We start from the raw sequence: 18,193 nt of genomic DNA, 5'->3' as shown, positions 1-18,193 counted from the left end.
GCTTACTACACATGAACTGCAACAAGAATTATTTAAAACTAAAAATAAAAGAAGAAGGAAAGTAAGAGGATAGTCTTTCTTTTTTTCTTCTTTTTTTTCACAATCATGTGCTTTACAAAAGAAGATTCCTTAAAATAATGGGCCATAAGAGATTTTTCTAGATTGAAGTAGGTTGATTGAATAATCAAATTCCACAGCCTAATGGAAATAATAAACCTGCTAAAGCCCAACTTTGCAAAAAAAAAAAAACAAAAACCCACTTGAGTTTATTGAAGAGAATTTTGTATCAATGCTAAATGAGATAGCAAGCATGCAAGAATAATTACTTTTACTTACTGTTCTCATTAAAGAAAAAAAATGAGTTATCATTCTTTTAGTCAGAAATAAAAATTCTTTCCCTATCATTACCATTAACTTGACTTGTTTTATAATTTAGAGAAGAAATCCTTTAAAATTCTTTCTTGAAGTAAAAGAAGGAATAGGCAATTTGAATCAAACAAAAGGGGGCACTTTTTCTTTGATCTAACAATTATCTTAAGTTTTTGACAAAAGTGCTACAAATTATCCTGATGGGAAGGGCAGTGTTTGGGTGCCGTGACTATTATGCTTCAATTTAACATTCACTTTCAGACATGAAAAAATCTGACTATAAAGACAAGGGGGAAAAAAAATGTTCTGTTTTCTCACTGTGGGAAGAAATGGAAGTTGACTAAAAGTGAGTACTACTTGAAGCCCCTGTCCTCATGGACCTTACAAACTTGTGGTTAGGAAAGTAAAGGGTTTGGCATGTTGGTAACATCTTTTTGAGTTCTCATGACACAGTGACTTCCATGCTACTATTTTCAAAATATGCAGAGAGACGTTGGTTTCTGGGAAGATGGAATGGACGTACTTTCTCCTGTTTCTCTCACTAAGTGCAACTAAAATCCCATAGCGTATACACAAAGTGAACACAAAATTTTGAAGGGCAAGATGGGTTTTCTTTTCCCTAATATATGCACATTTGGAGCTGAAGAACCCAGTAGCATGGGAACACCAACAACAGGTACAGACCAAAATAGTGCCAACAGAAGCCTCCCCTCAGGGATGCAGGGGACACAGGTTTGATCCCTGGCCAGGGAACTAAGATCCCATATGTCAAGGAGAAACTAAGCCAGTGAGCCACAACTAGAGAGGCTGTGTGCTGTAGTGAAAGATCCCGCCTGCCACAACTAGGACCCAATCCAGGCAAATAAATTAAATATTTCCTTTTTAAAAGTTTGCCCTCCAGTGAAAGGGCCAGGCAAGGAGCAGCTGAGCAAGACAGGAAATTTGAAGAAAATAATGGTTCTGCTCCAGGCAAAGACTACGGAAAAACCTCTGGCCCCATCTGTACTCATGCCAGCAAGGGCTGAATGCGGAGGCCAGGCGGCTAGCCCAGAGGGACTGTAACAAAGCCAACACCCTCCCCAGAGAGGAGTCAGACAGGGAGCTGACCCCATCTCTATCAGTCAGTAAGGAGAGGCCAGTGGAGACCCTGTGAGGAGTTGGTTCTTCCACCCACACTGGGAAGTAATGAGGTGCTTCTCCCCTTTGAGGGGTTGTCAGAGGAGGACTGGGGAGAGTCAGGACATCTACCATTAACCAGTGGTGGTGAAGCCATGCCTACCATGGTGTCAGTGGAGAACAAGTGGGGAACAGGAACGCCCATCTCCATCTACAGGGGAGGAACCTCCCTACCCAGTGAATATATGCCTAGAGGTCACCTCCACGTAGAAGTAATAAGGTGCCTTCTCCCTTTCTCTAAGGGTAAACACAGATTAAAAAAAAAAAAAAAGGAATTTTGCCTGGCGCAAAAAGGGAGACTTTTCCATTCCCCTCCCCTTGCTTAGAGAATTTGCTTTAGAAAACTTTTATTTGTGATACTTTTCCTGCCCCTTTGAGCAATATGTACATCTTTTTGAAAGCTAAATAAGCCTCTTGCCAGTGTTGAAGAACCTAGGAACTTTTTTTCACAAGGACCTGGCTGCCCTCTCTTTGAAACTAAATCATCAAAGAAGATAACATCTCTATCCCCAATTTCCATAGAAGGACAGAAGCCTGAATTTCTCAGGATGGTGCAAAGCTACCTCCTGTCCTATAGATATGAGAAGTTTAATTCTCATTTGGATAAAGGCACTTAGGAAACACAGATTGTCACCCTAGTTATCAGGCCGATGTAGGATGAACTCTGTGTGACAGATATTAAGTCCTCTTATGTGAGAACTGGTTATCATTTATCCTGAAAACATGCAGGCTATGGATTGTATCTCCTGGTTATACAAAAGGCTGAGATTTCTTTCTGTTTTTGCAGTCTCAGAAGATTGCCTGTGATACGCATCACAGTCTGGTTTCAATTATTCAGTGACAAAACTGTTGTCTCGTCTCTCTTTGGGGAGAATTTTTTCTGGGTTGGCAGAATATTTTATTATTGATTATATTTTACTAAGAGTAAAAATGATTCTGCTAACATCCTGATGTTGAAGGGGCTCAGAGCAATCCTCCTCCCGAGTGTCCCTTTTGCATACGAATTACACTGACCTGAAGTTGACAAAGACTGACAAAGTTGACATTGACAAAGACTCAGGAAAAAGGTGTTTTGTTTTGTTTTTCACCTTCGCCTTAACTGGCTAAAATAATTTAGATAGATGACCTGGTACAGGGAGAAAACTATCACAAGAGATTAAAAAAAACATGGGCCAGGTGTGGTAAGCTAGGGGGAAGCCAGCAGGGCCTATTTGTTCAAAGTCCTCTCTGTGTCTACTGTCTCTGAATGGCAAGGTGAGCATTTGTTTACCAAATATTTGCTCTTTCCATCTTTTTGTGAATTGTCTTCCTTTCTCTTGAAACTACACACTCCCACCCCTTTTTCCTTAGCTCAGAATGGCATATGAGCCTCAACTGCTTGCCTGTTAGGGAACCTCTCATTGTCTCTGTGGATTTCCTGTACATACATCATTTTTTCTTTTCGTTACTCTTAGGTCAATTTAACTAACAGACCAACCAAAAGAACCTAGAAGGGTAGAGGAAAATTTTCCTCCCCTACAATAAATAAGTTAATGTATTATCTATAAAATAAAGTAATATAACAGCACACTAATATATATTAATAACAGGGAAAATAAATCTCAAAATTTAAAAATAAATCAGAGACAGAGAGGGATATATAATGATAAAAGGGTCAGTTCTTCAAGAAGGTGTAGCAATCTGAAAAGTGCCTACCTATGCGTGCATGCTCAGTCGTGTCTGACTTTTTGCAACCCTATGGACTGTAGCCCACCAGGATCCTTTGTCCATGGCATTTTTTCAGGCAAGGATACTGGAGTGGGTTGTCATTCCCTTCCCCAGGGGATCCTCCCAACCCAGGGACTGAACCTGAATCTCCTGTGTCTCCTGCATTGGCAGGCTGATTCTTTACCACTGAGCCACCTGAGAAGCCCTATAACAAATAACAGAACTGCAGAAAAGCACAGAGATTATGGGTAAGATTGTATATCTGAAGTTGATCTCATTGAAGAAATAACAGACCAGAAAAAAGAGTGGAAGAGAGGATGGAATGTTAAAGCAAGAGGAGATCTTGATTCATATGTAAGTTCTATCACTAAATAGCTATGTGATAAATAAGCTTGGACAATTCGCTTATCTTTCTGAACCTCAGTTTCTGCATTTTTGGTAAAATCTACAGTTACATAGATGACTCACAAGTTTCTTTCCAGTCTAAAATTTTAGATCTCTCTGAGATCATGTAATTTTGTGTGTTCTGGAAATGGATAATTTTGAGAACAAGCACAAATACTTATAATGAGAGTTTTTAAAGTAGTTTTTTTTTACATTCTTAAAAGAATTTTGGAAATGGTTTATACAGAGATAATAATATAGATGGAATGGAAGTTAAGAAATCATAGTCAACAAGTTTTGAAACAAACCACATTGTAAATATCTTACTCTGAAAATAGCATACCACTTTTGAAATGGCCTTAGCATATACTAAAGAACACCCTGAGCATAATGCCAAAATTCACATATGAATAGTAAATTATTTTTAAAATGGGAACTATGGTTGAGAGAAATCAGCAGATTGTACTTCCATTCTAAGCCAACATTATTCTGACCTTGAATCATGAGTTATATTTCAAGAAAAATCCAGTCAAATTAGAGCAATCAGTGAAAATACATGTTCTATTTTACTACATATAGCATTATATATAGTATGTATGTACTCACAGACGTATATTATGCCATAATATATATATATCATAGTAGATACATATTATGCAATATAATAGTATCAGAAAATGCTACTCTATTAAAAACCTTAGAGGAACTTCCCTGCTGGTCCAGTGGTTAAGACTTAGTGCTTCTGCTGCAGGAGGAACAAGTTCAATCCCTGGTTGGGAAATAAGATTCCACATGCCCCACGGCCAATAAGTTAAATGAATAAATGGGCCAAAATACTTTAAAAATTTTATAAATAATTTCATTCAACACCTACTTTATACCAGTGAGGAGATTAATAACAGCATTTGAGTGACATAGTGAGCAATATACAAAATGAGGGGGATCTTGGTATTTCATTACATCCATATCAGTTCAGTCACCCAGTCGTGTCTGATTCTTTGCAACCCCATGGACTGCAGACGCCAGGCCTCCCTGTCCATCATCAACTCCTGGAGTTTACTCAAACTCATGCCCACTGAGTCGGTGATGCCATCCAACCATCTCATCCTCTGTCGTCCCCTTCTTTCACCTTCAATCTTTCCCAGCAACAGGGTCTTTTCAAATGAGTCAGTTCTTTGCATCAGGTAGCCAAAGTATTGGAGTTTCAGCTTCCACATCAGTCCTTCCAATGAACATTCAGGACTGATTTCCTTTAGTATGGACTGGTTGGATCTCTTTGCAGTCTGGGGACTCTCAAGAGTCTCCTCCAACGTAACAGTTCAAAAGCATCAATACTTCAGTGCTCAGCTTTCTTTATAGTCCAACTCTCTCATCCATATACAACTACTGGAACAACCATGACTTTTACTAGGTAGACCTTTGTTGGCAAAGTAATGTCTCTGCTTTTGAATATGCTGTCTAGGTGGGTCATAACTTTTATTCCAAGGAGCAAGCGTCTTTTAATTTCATGGCTACAGTCATCATCTGCAGTGATTTTGGAGCCCCCCAAAATAAAGTCTGTCACTGTTTCTATTGTTTCCCTGTCTATTTGCCATGAAGTGATGGGACCAGATGCCATGATCTTAGTTTCCTGAATGTTGACTTTTAAGCCAATTTGTTCACTATCCTCTTTCACTTTCATCAAGAGTCTGTCAGGAATATGGTCAAGTCAAGATGTAGCTGCTGCTATGCTGTGGTCAGTCATTTCTGACTCTTTGTGACTATATGGATTGTAGCCCATTAGGCTCCTCTGTTCATGGGATTGTCCAGGCAAGAATACTGGAATGGATTGCCATTTCCTCCTCCAGGGAATCTTCCCAATTCAGGGATTGAACCTGCGCCTCCTGGTTCTCCTGCACTGCAGGCAGGTCTTTACCACTGAGCCATCGGAGAAGCCCTCAAGATGTATCAGTTCAGTCACTCAGTCGTGTCCGACTGTTTGCGACCCCATGAATCGCAGCATGCCAGGCCGCCCTGTCCATCACCAATTCCCGGAGTTCACCCAAACTCACATCCATCAAGTCAGTGATGCCATCCAGCCATCTCATCCTCTGTCGTCCCCTTCTCCTCCTGCCCCCAATCCCTCCCAGCATCAGAGTCTTTTCCAATGAGTCAACTCTTCGCATGAGGTGGTCAAAGTACTGGAGTTTCAGCTTCAGCATCATTCCTTCCAAAGAAATCCCAGGGTGGATCTCCTTCAGAATGGACTGGTTGGATCTCCTTGCAGTCCAAGGGACTCTCAAGAGTCTTCTCCAACACCACAGTTCAAAAGCATCAATTCTTTGGCGTTCAGCCTTCTTCACAGTCCAACTCTCACATCCATACATGACCACAGGAAAAACCATAGCCTTGACTAGACGGACCTTGTTGCCAAAGTAATGTCTCTGCTTTTCAATATGCTATCTAGGTTGGTCAAAACTTTCCTTCCAAGGAGTAAGCGTCTTTTAATTTCAAGATGTGTATTGGGTGTTAATTTAGAGTAACTTAAATAAATGGTGCCACGTTCCCTGTATTCAAAATAATTAAACAAAAGAAGCTGGCATTTAAAAATAAAAGTTCTATAAGCTATGTGTTAGCATGAAAAGTAAGTAACAAGTAAGTATTTTCAGAACAACTATCAAACCTAACTTCCTCATGTTTCAACTTGCTAAAAAAAAAAAAGAATACATAGTTATTATTTTCCTCTATAAATAGGTGGAAAAAATAAAGCAGAAAAAAATAAATGGATGTTTCAAGTCATTATAGTACATATATTGATTTTCATGGGGCATTAGAACAGATGCACATTTCTTTCTTTGAGAGTACAGTTTCATTAAATCTTAAAAGTACACTGTAGGATATTGACAAATGCCCAATGAGAAATTCTGTCAACAAGCGTTTTTTGACCACTTAACTCTGCAGGGCACTATACTAAACACAATGAGACGTCACAAAAGAAATGCAAGGCATGGCCCTTGGGTTTATGGAAATTAAAAACAAAGACTTGTGCATATGCAAGGCATGGCCCTTGGGTTTATGGAAATTAAAAACAAAGACTCGCGCATACTTTAGAATTTAAGATAATCTGTTGTAGTAGGTGAGCAAAGAAACATTATTATTTCCTTCACTCAGTCAAGAGGTAAATATATTCCTAGCTATTCTCAGCAGTAAGTTAAACGATTCCTCTTACTTGCATTATATTCTTGTAACCATGTTTTTAGTAGTTCCTCCTGGAAATTAAATAAATGTTAAATGAAGAAAGTCTCTTCTCAAATTCAAACAACAGAATCAATTAAGATGGCAGGAATTAAAAATCCCAGGGTTTGGAAGCAGTCCAACTTGGGGCCGAATGGCATTTTCACCATTTTCACCATGTAGCCTGGGGAACCTAACATCCCCTCTGATCTCAGATCTCATTTTCCTCATTTCTTAAACCAGGCTCATAAAAGGCCAACCTAAGAGCATTATTGTAAAAAGTGAATTATACATAATTACATATTAAAGTGTTTAGTATACTACCTAGTACATAATAGTTGCTTAGTAAATTTTAGGCATCATTAAAATTAATAATAACAATACGACTGTTATTTATAAAATTTGGCAGACTATAATAAGGAACATTTATATTTAGGTATGGTTTCCACTGTACTATTGGAATATGACAATAAAATGGGATTAAAAAAACCCTAAAATATGCAGAAATGTTTCCCTATTTTCTCAACACCTTCTTAATACACTATATCCAGTTTTTCAGAATAAAGAGACTACTTTCAGGTCCCTTGTTTTATCTGCCTAGATAAAATATAGACACATGCCGGGAGCTGGCATACTGCATATTGAGTGCATATTGCATATTGAGTGCAGCACTTTCCACAGCATCATCTTTCAGGATCTGGAATAGCTCAACTAGAATTCTATCACTGCCGGGAGCCAGTGTGAGGCACTCCACCCGTGGCAAAGGTCATGAGGAAGGAGGCTCGGCATACACAAAGGCGGGATTGAGCCTCAGGAGTCCCCCTGGAAATTCTTGAGCATCTACCCCCAAAACCAGAGTCTGCCTACTTTCTGCTTTGTGCTTTCACCTACACCTCTGACTTTATGGGGGGCTGTCCCCCACTACCTCTCTCTGAAAAAAGAGTTAGCTTACAACTCCAGTTAATAATTCCTGGGTGTGACAGTGTTTCAACCTACAAACTCCTTTGGAAATCCTCTAGCCTGCCTGAATAGGTTTTTCCGGCCACATGTGATTGTTCAGAGCCTCCCAACTGTGAGAGGCAGGAGATGTTCTAAACTGTCTAAACACAGATTCTTTTGAGTAGTTAAAAGATTGATTAGAAATTGTATTGGTGAAGGGTTTTTCACTTATTGGGCCAATGTTTGCTGCTAAGTCTCCATACCCCTTACCTACTGTGTCCTTGGCAGTGTATTGATTGATATAATGGGTGTATAGAAATGTAAGTAGTAGCCTCAATGTTTGTAACCTTGGACCCTTGAGTTAATTCTTTTCTTGATTGAGCCCACCTCACCTTTGCCCTATAAGAATACAGCTTTGTCCAGTGCTTTTTGGAGGCTGGCGCCTGACTTTAGAATAATCACCTTTAGAGAAAAATAAGTTTCTTAAAATGTTAACAGGCCTCCGGGCCAGAAGATGATGCAAATCACCTAAACTTTTGCATATGATAAGTTTGCAGGAAGAAAGCCTGGCTTACTGCATGACTCTACCCCTTCTCCCATTATCCTCTATGCACAACTTAAGGTATAAAAACTACTTTGGAAAATAAAGTGCGGGCCTTGTTCACTGAAACTTGGTCTCCCCATGTCGCTCTCTCTCTCACTCTGGCTGAGTCTCCATCTGGAGCACGGAACCCACCATGCTTACTAATTATGCCTGAGCTTCTAAGATCTGACCAGGGAGGCCTCAGTGTCTCTTCTCCTTTGGGAGAATGGAAGGACGCCTGCGGCCTACGTAAGTGGTGCAAACTTCTTGTCTTGAAGTTTTATTGGTCTCCCGCGTAAACCAAGCTACTCAGCCTCTTTTCTCCACTGAATTTCCTCACTGAGCTATCCTCATTCTATTGCTCTTTATATCTTTGATAAATATTTAAATAAATAGGTCGCCTATGCCGTCTCTCCTTCAAATACCCTGGATCAGCCGGGGCTGGACCCCGGCAGACACATGTATTTATTTCACATCTAGTACAAAGAATATATCATCATGACACTCAATGAAGAAAAATCATAGAGTTTGTAGCAATTGATGACTTTCAGCAACACTTTAAATCCCATGAGAGGGCTCACTTCCAACATACCCACCTTGTAACTTATCTATAAAGGTTCCAGGAAATCTGCCCTTTTACTGAAGGACAATTTTACTTTTGGCTAGAAGATAACGTTCCCTGAAGGCTGCCACTCAAACAACAACTTTACAAACAACCAATAGGAACACCAAGTCTAATACATACGTTCATGTAGAACCTAACTTCTACAGTTTGCCACCGACTACACTCCATTATTTGTCCTGGACAATGATACTTCTTCCTCTCAATTTTATGTCAAAATAGTTGTGAAAATAGGTTTATATACAGCCCAAGGAAACTAATGAAATTTTTTGGTCTTGTTTTAGAGGCACTCGAGATTACTTAGCTATTTCTAGATTTAAAGTGGCATCTGTACAGGTGTTACAGACAGGAATCTGTTGCCTCCTTAATGCAAGGTAGAGTTCTAGGACGTGGGAACTTAAAGTAGGCAAGTTTTCTCATGCAGATTTCTTTAGTAATGTAATAGGCTGAAATTAACAAATAAATAGATGAAATAATAGGTTAATAATGTAATTTCAGGTAGTATCATGAAGAAAAGGAAGCAACAATAATGGGATAAGAATGATGAAATATGGGGGAGGGGGCTGTACATTTAATGGGGTACTTTTGGAAAGTTTCACTGAGGAAATGATGTTTGAGCATAAATATAAAATGATATAAAGCAGCCAGCCACAAGGATAGGAAAAGAACATTCCAGACAGAAGGAAGAACAAGCATCAAAGAACATGATACACTTGAGAAACTAAAACAATTCATTAAAATGAAACTAATAGAGTAAAAATCTTAATTCTTTTAGGTTAATTAAGCAATATGAAATTTTTATTGTAGAAAATTTGGAACATACAGCAAAATATAAAAATAAACATTTTACATAAACTATTTAAAAAGTTTTCATATTTGGGTATATATCTTTCAAGAATTTTTAGATACATAGAAAAGGGAAAAGCATAAAATACCCTACTGTGTATAATTTTTATTCTACCTTTTTTCAAAACTTAATTGATTAGGAGGACCTAATCTATTCAGTCATTAAAGTAATTCATAGACATAGTTTATAGGGGCTGCATGTTATTCCCTCACACAAAAGCAGTGTCTTTTATGTAATCAACCATCCATGTTGGATCTTTAGGTTGTTTTTATTTTATTTTTCTATTTATTTATTTGCTCCATAAGAAATTCTGTAATCAGTATTTTTATGAAAATATCTTTGTCACAATTTTATATAGTTTCTTGGAAGTTGGAAGTAAGATTCATTTTGATCTTTAACATTAAAATACTAAAGAGCCTGTCTTAGTCTCATTAGACTCAATACACATTTAATATAAAACAAAATCTTTTAAAGAGACTTTTTAAAACGTATTATTTTGTCTATCTGTCATGTATATACATTTGTATGCCCACTGGTCTTTTAAAGAATTCATCAACACACAAGACCATTCTAATCTGCAGGACAGTGGTCTTTAAAGAAGAAAGGATTCTGTGATTTACAAGAGATCACTAGTGAAATGACCTCCCAGAGACTCACTAAAATTATGGCTACCAGAAGTCTTTGACTCAGGATTTAGAAAAAAATCTTAGTTTCTTTACAGTTCAGTAACAGAAAATAATTCTAAAGGTAAGATAACATTTTAGCAATGATGGATCTATTGAAATTTGTACTTACAGCTTTATTTTGAGCTACCTTGATCTCCACATGTGTTTCACCGACTCTTTCTGATCCACATGCTTATTTATTGTCTTTCTAACTTATCCTAGAGCTATTTCTGCCCACTGGAGGAACAACATCAATAAACTGCAAGATTTTATTAGGTTTAGCCAACAAATGTTGATTTTTCCTGTTGGGTTTAATTTGTTGGTCTGCTATCATGGTGGTTCTAATACGTCATTTAGTGACCTTTCCTTCTCTATATTCTAGAGCCAATGTAATATTAATCCTTTTTTGTACTTACAGTGGAGGATGAATCATTGATGTGCAATTGTCATTCCTGATAATTATGGTGTTATTGATTAATGCATGGAAACAGACACATAGCTAAGCAACCAAGGCAGTACTCTAGAAGTTAAAGAACACCAGATTTGATCCACTTGTCTTCCATTGATTTGGAAGACCAACTTGAATAGGCAACTTAACCTCCTTCCTAAGAAATATACTCTTATGGTGATGCATCTATGTTCTCTGTCAAGTGGGAATGATGCCTTGTATTGATTTTTTCCTTAGATGATGAAGTATGTGTCTAATCAAGCTCATTTTAAAGCACTTCACAAATACAAAGGCTATAAAAATACTGAGTAAGGCTGCTATGCTGACTGGAATAAAAATGTTCCTGAAAAATATATTTCTAACTAAGGGTTGTAAGAGAAAAATATCTCACTTCCATCCTTAGAGAGAACTACCTCTGTCACTCTGCCCTTGTTTTTTGCCAAGGGTGAGAACTGAGCAAGACATGTACAGGTACTAGGATAAATACATCTGAAGACAAATTAGACAACTTATTTTCATATAAACATATTAAAAGACCATTACAGAAAACTGTGTCGACCTAAAAATCATTGAAAACAAACACACACACACCCCAAGACTCTTTTTTTTTTTAATATTCTGTTCAACTTGGGCTTCTTATGCATGCTTCATTAAAAATATCTTCTAGGAATTTCTTCCCAGTCTTTTGAGACTAACAACTATCCCACCAGAGAACTCTCCCAGAGAGGTTTAGAAATAAATCTGAATTCCATAGCACGATGGAAGCTGTGAACTATACCACAGAACATCTTTCACAGCCATTGGGGTATTTATTTTTCCTCCTCTCATCTGTATGTTCACTGACTTGCCAACCATACCAAAGCTTTTACCATGTGTAGAAGTCATATCCAAGAGGAATTACTTTTTTCTTCTGAAGCCTGGAAGTTTAGGCATGCATGGCTTTAACTTTTCAAACAAGGCAGTGAATATTTCATAAGATAAGAAATTTAAAGAAAATCGCAGGAGGATTGGTCCCGGATCACCTTTATTTGTCTTTTGGGTATATATGAATGGGTTTTGTTTTCATTTTATTATTTAAAATGCTTGTGCTTTTTTAGAATTTGTCTGTACACATGTGCAAAGCACAGCATGTCCTGGTGAGAAAAAGCTTTGTCCAAGTACTAGCCTGTGAGTGTTGTTTCCTGGTCCCCCTAGTCTTGGTACCAGGATTCTGATATTTAATAGACTCTGCCATTGAGAATACACATAATTTCTCCTTTATAATGCCCACCAATGGGCATTATAATTATGTGACAATCCATGTACACACTGCTATCTTCAAAATGTAAAACCAACAAGGACTTGTTGTATAGCACATGGAACTCTACTCAATGTAATGTGGCAGCCTGGATGGAAGTGGGGTTGGGGGGAGAATGGATTCATGTATATGTATGGTTGAATTCCTTCATTGTTCATGCGAAATTACCACAACATTGTTAATTGGCTATGAAAGCAAAACTGAAAGTTGCTCAGTCATGTCCAACTCTTTGGGAACCCATAGACTATACAGCCCATGGAATTCTCCAGGCTAGAATACTGGAGTAGGTAGCCTTTCTCTTGTCCAGGGGATCTTCCCAACCCAGGGATTGAACCCAGGTCTCCCACATTGCAGGCAGATTCTTTACCAGCTGGGCCACAAGGGAAGTCCAAGAATTCTGGAATGGGTAGCCTATTCCTTCTCCATCAGATCTTCCTGACCCAGGAATCGAACCCAGGTCTCCTGCATTGCAAGCAGATTCTTTACCAGCTGGGCCACAAGGGAAGTCCAAGAATACTGGAGTAGGTAGCCTATTCCTTCTCCAGCAGATCTTCCTGACCCAGGAATGGAACCGGGGTCTCCTGGATTGTAGGCAGATTCTTTACCAACTGAACTATATACCCCAATACAAAATAAAAAGTTTAAAATTTGAAGAAAAAAGACAAATGTGTGACAATCAGAATAAAATGAGACCTTGCTGAGATTAATTTTACCCAAAATACATGATTGTGGTAGGATATACAAATACATTCAGAGTCTTAATTCAATTTTCTTTTTCTTCTTTTTCTATGTCATATAGGAAGGAAGGTACTGGAAGAAGTATTTTTCTTCACATCCTGGAAAGGTTTGGGGATGAATTTCTCCCAGCCCTCTATCAGAAGGAATGATAATTTTGCTTGCTAATATTTTGGAATCTGGGTTTAGAGGTCATATAAGGTCTATAAGAAAACAGGTTTGTGAGAGAAGGAAGAGATAGAGGGAAAGAGAGAGAAGAAGAAGAAAAAAGGGAGGAGAGAGAGAAAAGAAGAAGATGAGAGAGAAGGAATGGGGAGAGGGAAAAGAGAGACAGACTCATTGAAAGAAAAAAAAAAAAAAAGGCTTTTTTTCTCAGATTAAAAGGAAACCATTTGAGGTAGATGGGTAGGAAAGGATATAAATTGGCCCCAAAGATCCCAGAGGAATTGTTTATGAAAGAAAAAAGGAAGGCTGGTGAGTGAAGTTCAAAAAAGAACATTGAAAGAGACATTATCTGAAGGTCTAGAAACCGCACAGTAGCTCGGCCAGTATGCATCCACGTCCAACCCTGATTACAGCTAGACTCTCCCTTTCCTGACCCCAAAGCCTTGGACAGTTAACCCTCCCATCTGCATCTGGAACTAACATCTCACAACCTGACTATCCAGCAAAAATGATGGTTGTTTTTGCTACAGAGTTTAGCAGCATATCAGCAATATCATCTGATGTGGGCATCATATTTTTAAGACACCTCAGACACTTGTAAGAGCAAGATTGAGCAGGGGCCCCTCACACCCACCGATACTAAATGTGAGATGGACCAGATTTGAAAAAATTCCAGGCTCCATAAACTCAGAGAAGATGATGATAAACTCAACGGATAATGATATGTTAACTGTCCTAAAGAGTGAATGTATGTATGATCACACACATAAAGATGACATACACTATTCAGAGTGGGTCAGATGGCAACTTAAAAATAAATTATTCACACTTGGCAACTGGTAAAACAGGCTGAACTGCCTGTGAGAACTACTTTTGTTCTTGAAACTTCTTTGTATCATCAGCTAAATCTTTCCTCTGTTCCATGTTTCAAACCCTATCCTGCTCTGTGTCAGAATGGTGACTGAATTATATCTTTTCACACTAACTTCAGAGATTTCTTAGCCTCTAAGACACTCAATGAAGCTATGAGCCATGCTGTATAGGGACACCCAAGATGGACGGGTCATGGTGGAGAGTTCTGACAAAATGTGATCCACTGGAGAAGGGAATGGCAAACCACTTCAGTATTCTAGCCTTGAGAACCCCATGTACAGTAAGAAAAGGCAAAAATATAGGACACTGAAAGATGAACTCCCCAGGTCGGCAGGTGCCCAATATGCTACTGGAGATCAGTGGAGAAATAACTCCAGAAAGAGTGAAGAGATGAAGCCAAAGCAAAAACAACACACAGTAGTGGATATGACTGGTGATGGAAGCAAGGTCCGATGTTGCAAAGAGCAATATTGCAAAAAGAACCTGGGATGTTAGGTTCATTAATAAAGGCAAATTGGAAGTGGTCTCACCAGAGATGGCAAGAATGAAAGTTGACGTTTTAGGAATCAGTGAACTAAAAGGGGTGGAATGGGTGAATTTAACTCAGATGACCATTATATCTACTACTGCAGGCAAGAATCCCTTAGAAGAAATGGAGTAGCCATCATGGTTAACAAAAGAGTCCGAAATGGAGTACTTGGATGGGATCTCAAAAACAACAGAATGATCTCTGTTCGTTTCCAAGGCAAACCACTCAATATCACAGTAATCCAAGTCTATGCCGCAACCAGTAATGCTGAAGAAGCTGAAGTTGAATGGTTCTAGGAAGACCTATAAGACCTTTTAGAATTAACACCCAAAAAAGATGTCATTTTCATTATAGGGGACTGGAATGCAAAAGTAGGAAGTCAAGAAACACCTGGAGTAACAGGCAAATTTGTCCTTGGAATATAGAATGAAGCAGGACAAAGGCTAACAGAGTTTTGCCAAGAGAACACACTGGTCATAACAAACACCCTCTTCCAACAAGATAAGAGAAGACTGTACACATGGGCATGACCAGATGGTCAATACCAAAATCAGATTGATTATACTCTTTGCAGCCAAAGATGGAGAAGCTCAACACTGTCAGCAAAACAAGACCGGGAGCTGACTGTGGCTAAAAATCATGACCTCCTTATCGTCAAATTCATACTTAAATTGAAGAAAGTAGGGAAAACCACTAGACCATTCAGGTATGACCTAAATCAAATCCATTGTGATTATACAGTGGAAGTATGAAATAGAGTTCAGGGACTAGATCTGATGGACAGAGTGCCTGATGAACTATGGATGGAGGGTCATGACATTGTACATGAGACAGGGATCAAGACCATCCCCAAGAAACAGATACGCAAAAAAGCAAAATGGCCATCTGAGGAGGCCTTACAAATAGCTGTGAAAGAAGAGAAGCGTAAAGCAAAGGAGAAAAGGAAAGATATACCCATTTGAATGCAGAGTTCTAAAGAATAGCAAGGAGAGATAAGAAAGCCTACCTTAGTAATTAGTGCAAAGAAATAGAGGAAAACAACAGACTGGGAAGGACTAGAGATCTCTTCAAGAAAATTAGAGATAACAAGGGAACATTTCATGCAAAGATGGGCTCAATAAAGGACAGAAATGGTATGGACCTAACAGAAGCAGAAGATATTAAGAAGGGGTGGCAAGAATACACAGAAGAAATGTACAAAAAAGATCTTCCCAATCCAGATAATCACAATGGTGTGATCACTGACCTAGAGCCAGACATCCTGGAATGTGAAGTCAAGTGGGCCTGAGGAAGCATCGCTATGAACAAAGCTAGTGAAGGGGATGGAATTCCAGTTAAGCTATTTCAAATCCTGAAAGATGATGCTGTGAAAGTGCCGCATTTGATATGCCAGCAAATTTGGAAAACTCAGCAGTGGCCACAGGACTGGACAAGGTCAGTTTTCATTCCAATCCCTAAGAATGGCAATGCCAAAGAATGCTCAAACTATCACACAATTGCACTTATCTCACATGCTAATAAAGTAATGCTCAAAATTCTCCAAGCCAGGCTTCAGCAATACGTGAACTGTGAACTTCCGGATGTTCAAGTTCATTTTAGAAAAGGCAGAGGAACCAGAGATCAAATTGCCAACATTTGCTGGAAAAAGCAAGAGAGTTCTAGAAAAACACCTATTTCTGCTTTATTGACTATGCCAAAGCCTTTGACTTCATGGATCACAACAAACTGTGGAAAATCTTCAAGAGATAGGAATACCAGACCACCTGACCTGCCTTTTGAGAAATCTGTATGTAGGTCAAGAACCAACAGTTAGAAGTGGACATGGAAAAACAGACTGGTTACAAATTGGGAAAGGGGTACATCAAGGCTCTATATTGTCACCCTGCTTATTTAACATATGCAGAGTACACCATGAGAAATGCTGGACTGGATGAAGCACATGCTGGAATCAAGATCGCCAGGAGAAATATCAATAACCTCAGATATGCAGATGACATCACCCTTATGGCAGAAAGTGAAGAAGAACTAAAGAGCCTCTTGAGGAAAGTGAAAAAGTTGGCTTAAAGCTCAACATTCAGAAAACTAAGATCATGGCATCCAGTCCCATCACCTCATGGCAAATAGATGGAGAAACAGTGGAAACAGTGGCAGATTTTATTTTTGGGGGGGCTCCAAAATCACTGCAGATGGTGATTGCAGCCATGAAATTAAAAGATGCTTACTCCTTAGAAGGAAAGTTATGACCAACCTAGATAGCATATTAAAAAGCAGGGATAGTATTTTGCCAACAAAGGTCCATCTAATCAATGCTATGGTTTTTCCAGCAGTCATGTATGGATGTGATGGTTCGACTATAAAGAAAGCTGAGCACCAAAGAATTGATGCCCTTGAACTGTGGTTTGGAGAAGACTCTTGAGAGTCCTTTGGACTGCAAGGAAATCCAACCAGTCTATCCTAAAGCAGATCAGTCCTGGGTGTTCATTGGAAGGAGTGATGTTGAAGATGAAACTCCAATACTTTGGTCACCTGATGTGAAGAGCTGAAAAGACCCTGGTTACATTTGAAAAGACCCCGAAGCTGGGAAGGATTGAAGGAGGGAAAAGAAGGGGACAACAGAGGATGAGATGGTTGGAGGGCATCACCGACTCAATGGACATGAGTTTCAGTAAACTCTAGGAGTTGGTGATGGATAGGAAGGCCTGGTGTGCTGCAGTCCATGGGGTTGCAAAGGGTTGGACACAACTGAGCAACTGAACTGAAGACATTCTGATCCACTTTAAGAGCAGAGTCTTATCACAGTCTTGTGAGACTGACTCTTTGAACTCACAGTGTTTTGCAAATCATCAGGACTTCCATGTCCTCACGCCAGGATGCAGACCTGAGAGAAGTACACAGGTTTACATCCTGGTGGTAGTAATACCCATCCAACAGGTCTGGACCACAGAGTCCTCTCTCTCGCTGCCTGTCTACCCACAAGCTGTGGCATAGGTGGATTTATTTCTTGAGTTTCTCTCCTCTAATGAATTCTCTGAAAGCAACTGATGCCTTATCTCAGGGCAGCTTCTCTCTTAGTCTTATGTTCTGTTTTCTCTGGAATGTTGCTGATGTCTGGGGTTTCATAAAGCAACTGGGAGTTCAACGTTCAAAAAGAAATTCCACATTGAATGCTGTCTGAACAGAATTTAGTAATACTCTTGTGGCACCATCAAAAATCCTATGTCACCATCGGAAATCCTAGGTCTGTTTGTTTAAGGATTTAATGCACCCATCTGAGTATCACATGTAAATATGCAACATGATGCCCTACAACAGCCTGCTTTATCAGTGGCACTGTATTTAACACTCCATTATGTATAACTTGACAACTCTGAGACTAGATTCTTCTATGGAAACAGTAAGAATTTCATACAATTTTATCCTCATGTTAATTTAGGAAATGCAAGTAATTTAGGAAATGCAAGTTATACTTGTTCACAATGGTAAATGCAATAAGGGAGTGTATATTGCTTAAAAATGAAAATTGGCATTTAAAATTATCTAAATTGGGAGAGATTTTTAAAGTCTTCTAAGCAAAGATAAATTCAATTTCACTCTTTCCAGCCATGCTTAAATCCTACCAAGAACAGTGACATCACAAGTCA

The 18,193-nt window shown here is 38.9% G+C and overlaps 1 protein-coding gene across 11 annotated transcripts in view; it reads right to left on the bottom strand.

The window, feature by feature from the left end:
• LINGO2 (leucine rich repeat and Ig domain containing 2) overlaps nucleotides 1–18,193 on the bottom strand; it is a 1,453,939-nt gene that overhangs the window by 314,478 nt on the left and 1,121,268 nt on the right. The window lies entirely within an intron of this gene.

Source organism: Bos taurus, chromosome 8 (genome assembly GCF_002263795.3).
Source record: "Bos taurus isolate L1 Dominette 01449 registration number 42190680 breed Hereford chromosome 8, ARS-UCD2.0, whole genome shotgun sequence".
NCBI lineage: Eukaryota > Metazoa > Chordata > Mammalia > Artiodactyla > Bovidae > Bos > Bos taurus.
The sequence above is the reverse complement of the archived record's forward strand: the minus strand, read 5'-3'. Positions and strand labels throughout refer to the sequence as shown.